The sequence below is a fragment of the Bidens hawaiensis genome, unplaced genomic scaffold, assembly GCF_021521415.1.
Source record: "Bidens hawaiensis isolate Kalapana, Puna unplaced genomic scaffold, B.hawaiensis_p1.1 tig00025979_1, whole genome shotgun sequence".
Classification (NCBI taxonomy): domain Eukaryota; kingdom Viridiplantae; phylum Streptophyta; class Magnoliopsida; order Asterales; family Asteraceae; genus Bidens; species Bidens hawaiensis.
Window position 1 is genome coordinate 210,901 of NW_027494174.1, and position 12,995 is coordinate 223,895.

General features: G+C 35.2%; 7 non-coding genes across 7 annotated transcripts; all 7 read left to right on the forward strand.

Annotated features, from left to right (window-relative positions):
- Window positions 1-773: 773 nt before the first annotated feature.
- LOC143572608 (small nucleolar RNA Z157/R69/R10) lies at window positions 774-879 on the forward strand. The gene has a single exon (XR_013142293.1). It is a non-coding gene; the product is annotated as a small nucleolar RNA Z157/R69/R10 (small nucleolar RNA).
- Window positions 880-936: 57 nt separating this feature from the next.
- LOC143572612 (small nucleolar RNA R11/Z151) lies at window positions 937-1,014 on the forward strand. Its single transcript, XR_013142297.1, has one exon. It is a non-coding gene; the product is annotated as a small nucleolar RNA R11/Z151 (small nucleolar RNA).
- Window positions 1,015-1,042: 28 nt separating this feature from the next.
- LOC143572613 (small nucleolar RNA Z152/R70/R12) lies at window positions 1,043-1,157 on the forward strand. Its single transcript, XR_013142298.1, has one exon. It is a non-coding gene; the product is annotated as a small nucleolar RNA Z152/R70/R12 (small nucleolar RNA).
- A 62-nt stretch (window positions 1,158-1,219) lies between these two features.
- LOC143572610 (small nucleolar RNA snoR80) lies at window positions 1,220-1,336 on the forward strand. Its single transcript, XR_013142295.1, has one exon. It is a non-coding gene; the product is annotated as a small nucleolar RNA snoR80 (small nucleolar RNA).
- Window positions 1,337-11,385: 10,049 nt separating this feature from the next.
- On the forward strand, window positions 11,386-11,489 carry LOC143572611 (small nucleolar RNA Z157/R69/R10). Its single transcript, XR_013142296.1, has one exon. It is a non-coding gene; the product is annotated as a small nucleolar RNA Z157/R69/R10 (small nucleolar RNA).
- Window positions 11,490-12,015: 526 nt separating this feature from the next.
- Window positions 12,016-12,127, forward strand: LOC143572614 (small nucleolar RNA Z152/R70/R12). Its single transcript, XR_013142299.1, has one exon. It is a non-coding gene; the product is annotated as a small nucleolar RNA Z152/R70/R12 (small nucleolar RNA).
- A 62-nt stretch (window positions 12,128-12,189) lies between these two features.
- Window positions 12,190-12,314, forward strand: LOC143572609 (small nucleolar RNA snoR80). The gene has a single exon (XR_013142294.1). It is a non-coding gene; the product is annotated as a small nucleolar RNA snoR80 (small nucleolar RNA).
- The last annotated feature ends 681 nt before the right edge of the window (window positions 12,315-12,995 follow it).

The window sequence follows — 12,995 nt, forward strand, 5'->3', positions numbered from 1 at the left end:
TAAGTAGTTAATATACGTAATTTAAAGACTCACGTGTGTTCGATATCCGGACTTACTTAGCTATACTAGAGTTGATCGGTTCACTTGTCGATCAGTAGTTTAGTCGAGTTTTAAGAAGTCTAGAGTATTACTTAGTGCCTAGTTTAACGAAATTTAGTTAATAAGTATTTAATTGCATTTAGCACATCATTATGTAATTGAGTTAAACATTAAAAGTGATTGTTTTTCTTTGAATAAAGAGTCTATCAAAACAAGCTAACCTATCTTGGAAAATTTGGATCGGTTTTTGGTTATTTAGATGTATATAGTTTCATTTTATTTGGTGGTGTATTGGTTACTGTTGATATATAGGTTTTTTTGTATTTAGAAACAGTGACTTTTTTTGTGTTAGGCCAACGCACTCTTCAATTTTAAAGAATCCCGTTAATTCATTCTAATTAGACTATGTTGTCTTAACCGAGTTCACATTTTCATGTCAATAAATTTATTATAGGGTAATAGTTAAATGATGATAGTACTATAGTTGTAGGGTAGGAGGTAAATAAGAGCACACTTAATTGGATTACAGGTAGCCCATGAAACCCAGCCGATCGGCTTAAACCAACCCTAGCTACGTAACCCTAATCTAATCTATCTTATTCTTTCTTGTTGTATGAAGGTATAATTCACACCGCCATTGCGTCTTCTTCCATCACCAGTTGTCTCATATCCATCAGAGTTTGTTATGGTTGATTTTCATATTTTTTTATTTGTGTTGGTTTTGAAATTCGGTTTATTGTGTGATGATGAAACATTTAATTTGTGGACTAGAGTTTCTGATATTGGGCTCTTCTTCCCAGTTTCTTTTGACGACAAACCCTTGGCTGTCTGAGCACATTTAATTTCTTTTTTTTTATTAGTTTTAGTTTTATTATTATTATTATGTTATCAATAGACGGGATTGTTTTCGGAATCTTAGCGGATTTCAGTGAGATTTATTTAATCAATGATCTGATGTTACACACACTGAGGCTCTCTTTTTTTATAAAACTGGAATGAAGAATTTGCTGTGATGAGGTAAAACACATGGGAGTGTGTTAAGGGGAAGTGGACAAGGCAACACAAGTTGTTTTGCCGTGATCCCATTTCAAAAACGACTTCTCCTTTCACTGAGCTTTTCCTTTTTATTAATATCATTCCCTTTACTACATCACATACATTATTGTTTCTGCGTCCATTTACCAATTCTGGAGGATGAATTAAGTTCCTCACGTTGTAATGGCTCGGACGCCAAATCAATAATTGTGGCTATCCTACTTGAATGATATTGCTTTTAATGGTATTGCTATTTCTGCCTACTTGAATGATATCTTTTATTTTGAGGCTAAACCTCGAAATGGTATTTATGAGATTGATGTTCAAATTAACAATAATGTATTTAATCTTTCTAAACATATCTGATCTGGCATCAATATATGTTTCTATGGCATTGCTGACTTGGCCACATAAGCAAGGCACTAGTTAAAAGACTCCAATCCGAAGGGATTCTTGAATTCACAGCACCAGACTCTTTTGACGACTGTGAGTCTTGTTTAGCTGGCAAACTCGCCAAGGACTCCTTCACTCATAAAAGCGAACAAGCAAAGGATCTGTTAGGACTCACACATACTAATGTATGCGGCCCTTTCAAAACCATGTCTAGAAACCATGAAAGATACTTCGTTTCCTTTATTGACGATTATAATCGATATGCTTATGTGTAACTTATAAAACACAAACATGAAACTTTTGAAAAGTTCAAAGAGTTTCAAAACGAAGTGGAAAACCAACTCAGTAAAACCATTAAAATGCTTCGATCAGATCGAGGTGGAGAGTATCTCAGCTCAGAGTTCATAAATCATCTAAAAGAGCGTGGAATTATTTCACAGCTCACTCCACCCGGCACACCCTAACATAATGGCGTGAGCGAGAGGAGAAATCGAACCTTGCTAAACATGGTCCTATCGATGATGTGTAGCACTAACTTGCCTCACTCCTTATGGATCTTTGCCCTTATGACCGTCGCCCGCATTGTTAATATGGCTCCAACTAAAAAGGTAAACAAAACCCCATATGAGATATGGCATGGGCATAAACCCAATTTGTCTTTCCTTAGAGTATGGGGATGCGATGCATATGTCACCAGTGATTCTGATGACAAACTCGATCCCCGCGACGTAAAAGTTGTTTTCGTCGGATACTATAACCAAAGCGGATATTATTTCGTTCACCCTGATACAAATTTGATTTCTATCAAAAGGAAGGGACACTTCCTCGAGAAAGAAATTCTCGATCGAGGAACTGGGAATAATATTGTCGATCTTGAAGAAATTCGAGAACCATAAACAACCGCTGAGGAAGTTGGAGCGTCTGATCAACAAGGTGTTGTTGCTGATACATCAGATATAAACACGAGCGTTCGCAGAAGTAGTAGGACTCCCATACCAAATCCTAGATACCTATAGCATTTGGATGGTCCTGAAGTCCTATTAGTAGCCGAGTCAAATGACGAACCTACTAACTACAAATATGCTATCTTAGATCCAGAATCTGAGAGATGGCAAGATGCCATGAACGCCGAGATGCAATCTATGTATGACAATCAAGTCTGGAACTTTGTTGAGCTACCCCCCGATGGTCGGGCAGTAGGGAGCAAGTGGATTTTCAAAAGAAAAACCGACATGCATGGAAATGTACAGACCTATAAAGCACGGCTAGTAGCGAAAGGTTTTACTCAAACTCAAGGAGTTGACTATGATGAAACCTTCTCGCTCGTTGTTATGACTAAGTCAATAAGGATATTACTTGCCATAGCCGCGTATTATGACTACGAGATATGGCAAATGGATGTCAAAACCGCTTTTCTTAATGGACACCTTTCAGAAGATGTCTATATGGTTCAGCCTGAAGGTTTTGTCGATCCTAAATATCCTAACAGGGTGTGCAAACTGAATAAGTCCATTTATGGGCTCAAACAAGCATCTCGCAGCTGAAATCTACATTTTGACGAGAAAATCAAAGAGTTTGGTTTTATCAAAAAAGAAGATGAGCCTTGTGTTTACAGAAAGACTAGTGGGAGCACTATATCATTCCTCATCTTATATGTGGATGATATACTGATCGTTGGAAACAACATTCTTATGCTTAAGGAAGTTAAGCACTGGTTGGGATCCTGTTTCGCAATGAAAGATCTTGGTGAAGCTGCTTATATTATGGGAATCAAGATCTACCGAGATAGGTCTAAACGGATTCTAGGGCTAAGTCAAAGTACATACATAGACAAGGTCATGACAAGCTTCTCAATGGACAACTACAAGAAAGGATATGTTCCCATTGCTAAAGGAGCCGTGTTAAACAAATCGCAATCTCCGGCAACGGACATTGAGATAAAGCACATGCAAGCAATTCTATATGCTTCAGTGATTGGCTCTATCATGTACGCTATGTTATGCACTAGACTTGACGTCTCGTATGATTTAAGCATGACTAGCCATTTTCAGCAAAGTCCTGGCGTTGCCCATTGGACTGCAGTAAAGAACATCTTGAGGTACCTGAAAAGGACCAAAGACATGTTCTTAGTGTTTGGAGGAGTGGAAGAAGAGCTCACTGTAAGGTGTTAAACTGATGCTAGCTTCCAGACTGACCGAGATGATTCTCGTTCACAATCAGGATTTGTATTCACTCTCATTGGAGGAGCTATTTACTGGAAAAGCTCCAAGCAGAGTGTGGTGGCAGATTCCACCACTGAGTCTGAATACATAGCTGCATCAGATGCTGCTAAGGAAGCTGCTTGGATGAAGAAATTCATTACTGACCTCGATGTGGTTCCGAGTATTCGTAAACCAATCGAGGTGTTCTGTGATAACACAGGTGCTATTGCTCAGGCCAAAGAGCCCAGATCTAATCACAGAGCCAAGCACATTCTAAGAAAGTTCCACCTCATACGGGAGAAATGGAACGAGGTGACATCATAATAAAGCAAGGTAGACACAGATCAAAACCTAGCAGACCCGTTCACTAAGCCGATGACTCAGGACAAGCATGACCAACACAGGGATGCTACCGGTCTTAGATTAGCTAGTAAATTGTTTTTATTTAGTATTTGGATGTATGAACATTTAAACAGTTATACTTTTTAGTTCACTTTTGATTTAAGGTTAAATGCAAACATTGAATATTATAACTGTGTTCATTTTAATACGTTTAATCCATGAATATTGTATTCTAAATCATCCGTAGTCGGTCATACTCGTGGGAACGATTCTGAATTAAGACTATTCTAACTTTGGACTCAAGGAGTTGACTTCCAAACTCACAAACCTCATTATGAATGATGTTGGATGTAACTCGCATCAAATCATCTTCATGGATCTTAGTCATAAGATGCATTTGATATTGGTATGCTCATTTAGTATCCTTAGACCTGAGATACATATCAGAACTCTCGTTTACCAAAGGTATTCTTTGATCACTGTCAACCGCTGTCGCGTAACTGCCAGTCATAAAGACATTGGTTGGGAATATTCTGAAGTTCAGTGGGAGTTGTATTTAATCAAGATGAGATTCTGTACTTTTACATGATATGTAACAATTAGACATCTCGGCGCCTTCGTTGATTCAAACTGGTAAAGAGTGAGGCCTCACCCAAACTTACCGTGTGTTTGATTGGACCACTTTGACTCGAGAACGAAAACGATAATGATTGAACATCATATGAGATTTATTTGATCCATGTCTCATTGTTCAATTGGTGTCTTATACAGAAATGATAGATGACAAAGATTACCATAATTTCATTATCTTGCAATAGTGTATTCCAAGATGTTTTTGGTTAATGAATTTAAAATGTCATAACTTGTTGGGGGCAGCCATGTATAGCTAGAGCACCGCTGGCTATTAGCGTTGAGCAACTTAACCAGAGACCGTCAAAGTGGGAGACTGTTGGAATTATGGACCGGTTCGGTTAAGTCAACGCGGCCGACAGGGTTTTGACCCGTAAGAGTTACACCTTGGGCAACGGACAATAAACTCGCTTAACTCGCTTAGCCGGTAATGGCGAACAACTAACGAGATTTATTATTTATACTAAATATAAGTAATATATGAATAACGTTTATTTATTACTTAGATAAACTGGTTCGAGCTTTGGACGAGAGTTGAATCAAGATGGACTTTGAGGCCCGGGTAATATTTATTTGAGATAACTATAATATTATCTATATATATATATACTAAATATATATAATATTATCTCTCTCTCTCTATATATATATACACACGTTGGGCGACGGACAATAAACCCGCTTAACTCGCTTAGCCGGTAATGGCGAACAACTAACGAGATTTATTATTTATACTAAATATAAGTAATATATGAATAACGTTTATTTACTAGTTAGATAAACTGGTTCGGGCTTTGGACGAGAGTTGAATCAAGATGGACTTTGAGGCCCTGGTAATATTTATTTGAGATAACTATAATATTATCTATATATATATATACATATTATTATGGGTTAATATAACCCTACGTATGCGAATTCTTGGAAACCAAGAAAAGGAAGTCTACCAAACAAAACTCACGGCCATCACATCTCTGCTCGATCTTCCATCCATTTTCGACATCGGCTTTCTGATGCTACAACATCGGAAGCCAATAGCCCCTGCCTGCGCCGCTGCCGTAGTGCACCGTCGCCGTCCCGTTTATTCGTGTCGTCAACTAGCACTTGTTCGTTGAACCTCGGTGTCTCAACCGGTTATTTATTAACCGAGGTAACTTAAATATATTGTCACTTTACAATTATATTTTTTTTTGTATCGTACTCGTATCGTATGTAACCGGATCCTGTACGATTCCTACAAGTGATGATTATTGGTTTTAATATTCCGCTGCGTAAAGAGCTCTTATTAATATGATTAATATCTATGAAACCTTTATAATTAAAACCGGGTTTAATTGTTAAACCGTTGACTGATCACCACTGGAACCCAACACTAAGACACATTTTTATAGTGTGAAGAAAGCTTGTCCTAGTCTTCTTGTCAGGGCCATTGAAGGCTTGAAGGTGTATCACACCCTTCCTTTTTCCGGGATCGCAGGGAGATCTTACTCTTTTGGGGAAGCGAGGGGCTTATTCGGGCTACTGGTTTAGATAAATATTTAATGCGTTCCCTGACTTGAGAAGTTATTTTTGGAGGAGAAACTTTTTGAAGCATTTAAATGGGTTGGTAACTTTTTGAAGCATTTAAGACTTTGAAGATAACGAGAGATCTTAATTGGTTAGCTTTGATGCTTTGCCTTTTGATGGGATCCACTTTTGAAGATAGAGATCTTATCTACCTTTTCAGGCTTCGGGATATCGGGTTTGTTGTTAGGCATGTTGTGTTGAAGTCGGAATCAGGAAAAATTGTTAAGCATGAGAAAACATGTGCCGAGAATCAACACGTCTTCATTCATATTGTTTTTGATACATTTGGTCCCTTGCCCCCGAAGCTATTGCATTTCTAAAAAGAGTTCAACGAGTCGTGCGCAATAACTTATCGACGCCAAAGAACTGTAATTTTGTTTTCAATAGGATCAGGTTTGTTATTCAAAAGGGGTGGCGGCGCAGTCTGTTGTCCGCTTACCCGTCTCTCTATTGTAATTGGATTCTTTTATTCAAATTAAAAAAATCTAAAAAAAATAATAAAATAAACTAACTTTTTCACTGAGCTATTACTTTCATTTTGTCTACTGTTGTTTTATTTTGTAAATATGTAGTTCGTTTTGATTATTAGCTGCACGTTTATTGAACTTTTTGAAACCAACCAAAATTAAATATTTTTATTATCTAACATTGATTTTCAAAAACTTCTTTCATTTCCAAAAGTAAAAGAGAAAGAACAAGATAAAAAATATAAAGGAAGATAGAAATGAAGAAGTGATGAGCAATTTTTCTTGTGTTCATGTAAATACTTATTTATTGAGCTGATTTACTAAGGGTGTTTGGGGTGGAGTTCGGCGGCTTCACCTCTGGAGTCGGCATAATCGGGTGGTGCAAATGGTTCGGTAACATAAATCGGGTATGTGAACCTGATGATAGAAACAATAGAAGAATGAGGTGGGTAGATGATCGGGTGCATTCGGGTACTTTTTTTATACTACCACCAATGAATTAAGTAGCTAGTCTTGATTGGGTTCAATAGGGTAGCTATGATTATGGTTATCACTATTGAGACGAAAATTGGTTATTTCTAAGGGTGTTTTACAAGCTGCACCCCAGGTAGACCTAGGACACCGCCCAACCGAGTAATGGAACTCGGAGTGTGTGGTAGAGGCGTGATCGTTTACCAACTAATTTAGTTAAAAGATATTTAATAACCCCCCCTCCCTCTTTCACATATAAAACACACATTTACATTTCACGATTTTTACAACTCCGCTTCCCATCTTCAAAATTATATTTCTACACTAAAGAGCAATTCAATACCATTACAAGTTTTTAAACGTATCAGCATACCCTTTTGGTCTAAGCAGTTCATACGGAAAAATATCGGATATCAGTCAATGTCCAATATTTGAGATATCGGTTATCGCATTACATTTAATAATTAATATCATACAAAAATTTATATATATAGCACTTTAACACTAACAATCTAGTATACTCACTCTCCTAATAAAACAAATTAGCTTTTTGCAACTTGCAAAACACTAACAATTGTAGCAAGTAGGAGGCGATTAAGACTCAAAACGCTAACATTAAACACCAAAACTTGAAAATTAAAACTCAAAACACTGATATAAGAAATATTGATTATATCGGTCAATATCGCCGATATTATCGGTACCGATATTCTGACTTGAAGACGCATAACCGAGATACCACCGATACTGACTGCATAGCCTTTGGTTAAAAAAACATCAAAAGCTAAACTATAAACTTTTCAAATGTTGGTGTTGCATGTATTATTTTTCTTACATATCACAATATTGAAGAATCATCTTATGTTAGAAAACCGATGACCGGTACCAATATCATTACTAACCCTACTTACCATTTCCCCAAAATCAAAGATACAAAAACCAAGTTTTACCAAACATTAAAAAAATAAGAAACAAGAACTCGATCCAATCGAATATCACATATATGATATGCTTTAGGTCAAACATGTCTATACATTATGATTGTTCAAGTTGAGTAGTTTTTCTTCTTCACCTGATATGTCTTGCATCTGAACATTTTGTTTTGAGATCATTTTGTTCCACTTGTTTTCCACCCGGAAAAAAGCCCATTGGAATCTGCGGAAAATCTCCAACGCGGTAATTGCAAAAACTGTCAAGTGATTGTGACGAAGATGGGCTGATAACTTGTATGTCCATGTGTACCTTACTTGTTATGTGCTTATTTGCTTTATGTGAACCGCATTCGGAGAGGTCCAGCATAATCTCATAATAGTTTGATCATACGAAAGTCGTAATAGCTTCGTGCTTTTCGACATCTCATTTATTTTTGTTCATTGGTTAAATTGTTTATCTCATTTGACTTGTTGCAATATTTATTTTTCTATTATATGTACATTAAAAACTGGTGTGTTGCTCACTCAACCTTGACGAAGATGGGCTGATAACTTGTATGTCCATGTGTACCTTACTTGTTATGTGCTTATTTGCTTTATGTGAACCGCATTCGGAGAGGTCCAGCATAATCTCATAATAGTTTGATCATACGAAAGTCGTAATAGCTTCGTGCTTTTCGACATCTCATATTTTTTTGTTCATTGGTTAAATTGCTTATCTCATTTGACTTGTTGCAATATTTATTTTTCTATTATATGTACATTAAAAACTGGTGTGTTGCTCACTCAACCTTGTGTTGACAAATCTACTTTATTTTTAACGAATATGCAGGTCATCGTGTGATATGAAGTTAGATCAAGTTTGGAAAAACACTTAAGAATAAAGATAGACAAATTAAACAAAACTTTTGTTTTTTATGATTTATGTTTGTTTGGTGAACTATCTGTCTTTTTGGATTTTGTATTGAATAATATGTCTTAATCGAATTTTATTAAATAGATATTGAAATTTCCAATATTGCATGATAGTACCTTGAGAGTAGTGAGCAATTAGTTCACGCCCCGGCATTTCCGCCGTTAGTTAGGGTGTGACATCTATCTAGTTCTAGTTTTGTTTTCAATCCATATCTATTTTCCTCAATAATTGTTACTTAGGATTTCTCGTCGGTATTTTCCCGAGAAGCTTGATCAACCTTTATATCTTAACGAATCATATCTCTTGCTTTATCGCTAAAGTGAGTATCTCACTCCCCTCTTTTACTTATTTTATCCTGTTTTGGGGACATTTGCGTAACTAGCTATTTTTATATTATGTAGTATTAAACCACAACTGTTTATCCTTGTGTGTATATCAGTTTGCATAACTTGTTATTTGCCTACTTGCTTTATTTGAACGCATTTTGGAGAAGTTCCTTATTTATAGTATGATCATACGACTATCTTTGGCAACCGATGTCCATTTTTATGGCAACGGTTTAGTCCTTGTTTGGTAACCAATGTCCATTTATATGGAATTGAGCCCTTTCTTTATAGTTTGATTAATTGTTTATGTGTTATGGCTTAACTGTTTACCTTATAGGAACAGTTTGCACTTTTATTATTATTATTATTAGTATTATAATTTATTATTATTTTTTAGTTTATTATAATAATAATAATAATAATTATAGTATCTTAAATCTGGTGTTATACTCACTCAACCTAGTGTTGACAAAATTATTGTATTTTTAACGCATATGTAGGTTACACTGTGATATGATTACCAAGTTGTTTGAAAATACTTAGGATTGCATGCTAGAGAGAAGAAACAATAACTTAAATATTGATTTGTCCTTACTTGTTCTATTTATGGAATCGTGTACTTTTAATTATTTAATTAAATTTAATAGATATGGTCACATTTAATATTGCATGTTTGTATTTTGAGAGCTGTGAACAATTAACTCACGCCCGACATTTCCGCCTTAGATTGGGGTGTGACATATATGGTTTTTCATTACCATCTGAATCAGTATAACTAAATTATCTTGTGTTTTATTTCTTGTCTTTAGTTAATTAGTTATTTTTGTTAGTTTAATATTAATTAATTTAAAACCCCCTTTAACAATTATAAAATAAATAGTCGTATCGGTCAATTGAGTCTAATTAGTTAATATACGTAATTTAAAGAGTCCCGTGGGTTCGATATCCAGACTTACTTAGCTATATTACAGTCTATCGGTTCACTTGCCGGTTAGTAGTTTAGTCGAGTATTAAGGAGTCTATAGTATTACTTAGTGTCTAGTTTAGCTTAATTTAGTTAATAAGTATTTGATTACTTTTAGCACATCATTATGTAATTGAGTTTAAACATTAAATATGCATATCGTTTTTTATAAAAATACATATACATTTATTTATATATAATAAATTCGGGCCTAGCGAGATGTCTAGTCAGAGACTGTCGACCACCCAGCCCCTAGATTCGGCCCCGCTAAACATATATTAAAAAAAAAGGTTCTACGTAAACATGCTATTTTAAATATTAAAAACACTAATATATATTTTTGTAATAGGCTAAAACATTGATATATTAATAGTTGCGCTGAAAACATTAATATATTTTTTTAAAGGCTTTCGGCGATTTACACATTTACTGTACGAGATATCATGGAATTATACAAGTATTTTGGTTTCACAAAAGGGAACGCAAAGACTTTCCATGTTGTCTGTTTGGCCAATGTAATGAGACACATAAAAACGATTGGTTTTCTTTGGATAAAGAGTCTATCAAAACAAGCTAACCTATCTTGGAAGATTTGGAGCGGTTTTTGGTTATGGTTATAAAAATGTATATAGTTTCATGTTATTTGGTGGTGTATTGGTTACTGTTGATATATATAAAAGTTAGGTTATTTTTTTTTGTAACAGTGACTTTCTTTTATGTTAGGCCAATGCACTCTCCAATTTTAAAAACCTCGTTAACTCATTCTGATTAGACTATGTTTTATTAACCGGGTTCACGTTTTCATGTCAATAAATTTATTATAGGGTAATAGTTAAATGATGATAGTACTATAGTTGTAGGGTAGGAGGTAAACTAGAGCACACTTAATTGGATTACAGGTAGCCCATGAAACCCAGCCGATCGGCTTAAACCAACCCTAGCTACGTAACCCTAATCTAATCTATCTTATTCTTTCTTGTTGTATGAGGCTATAAGTTCACACCGCCATTGCGTCGTCTTCCATCACCAGTCATCTCATATCCATCAGAGTTTGTTATGGTTGATTTTCTTAATATTTTTTATGTTGATTTTGGAATTTGGTTTATTGTGTGATGATGAAACAATAATTTGTGGACTAGAGTTTCTGATATTGGGCTCTTCTTCCCATTTTTTTTTACGACAAACTCTTGGCTGTCAGAGCACAATCACTCAACCGTTATTAGTTTATTAAGTGATATGTTTTCAAATGACGTGATTTATTTATATAATTATTAATTTAGGGCTTATGATGACAAATATAATTATCTTAGAGCATTCTCATCCAACCCGTTATAATATGTGAGTGGTGTTTTTATAATTTAGATAGTGATTTAGGGTGTTGTGAGTGAAGAGTTTTTATATTTTAGAAAAAGTAGTGATTTTTCTGTATATTTGAAAAGTTACTGTTCATCCCCTATAATTTTTTAATATATTTTGAAAGTGGTTGTGAGTGAAGGAAAGAGAAAATGTAATGATAAAAGGTATAAAAAGTATTATTTAATTGAAATGGAGAGAGAAAATAAAATGAGTTTTAGTGTAATTTTTGGTTTGGAGATAGTGAGTGGGATGAGAATGCTCTTAGAGGATTTCAGTGAGACTGAATATATTTCAGTCAATGATCTGATGTTACACACGCTGAGGCTCTCTTTTATTTTTGTGATGATTTTTTTTTATAAAATTGGAATGAAGAATTTGCTGTGATGAGATTAAACACATGGGAGTGTGTTAAGGGGAAGTGGACAAGGCAACGCAAGTTGTTTTGCCGTGATCCCATTTCAAAAACGACTTCTCCTTCCACTGAGGTTTTCTTTTATATCAATATCATTCCCCTTACTACGTCACGTACATTATTGTTTCTGCGTCCATTTACCAATTCTGGAGGATGAATTAAGTTCCTCACGGTGTAATGGCTCGGACGCCAAATCAATAATTGTGGCTATCCTGATAAATGGGTGCTCTGTACCATTTCATCTTGGAAACACCTCATACATTACGATTAATGTATTAACGCAAAACTGGTTTTTGTAGGTAGTTTTAGGATTGAACATTTGAACAATAATATAATGTGTCAATACAATGATGTATAATGGTTACTGACAATGAAATTTGAATAAACATATCTTGTTAAGACCATCGAAACAAATTTAAGTTTTTCAACGGAATCTATTCTTGTTTTGTTTGAGTCAAGAATAGACAATTTTGTAGCGTCTCTGGTTTTACCCATTTCTTTTAATAAACAGGTTGTCGGTTCGGACCTTGTTGCCAGCAATGGTCTTTATAAAATATTGTATTCAAAACTAGTTCTGAACCGGTTCAGCTTGACAAATCAGACCGGTCATACCACCGAATCACGTTTGAACCGGCCTGTCTGGTTTCAAAAACAAAGCCTTTTTTTATACATTTGACTATGTTATGGTGTCTTTAGCACACGCGGAAAGCAATCGTCTTTTTTTCACTTGTTGGGTAAAGAACTGAACTGGGCGATGAATGTGGGCCTGATATGGGAAAAGTGTACGGATTTTAAATTTGTATGTTATTGGATTGTGGGATCATGTTTGTGTTTAACTCGGGGTTTTTTGTTTATTCTTTAGGATAGTGGAGGTTTTGTTTGTTGTTAATGTCTTTCTTGTACGTTATTCATCAAATTTTATATAATATGCTGTTCAAATAAAGG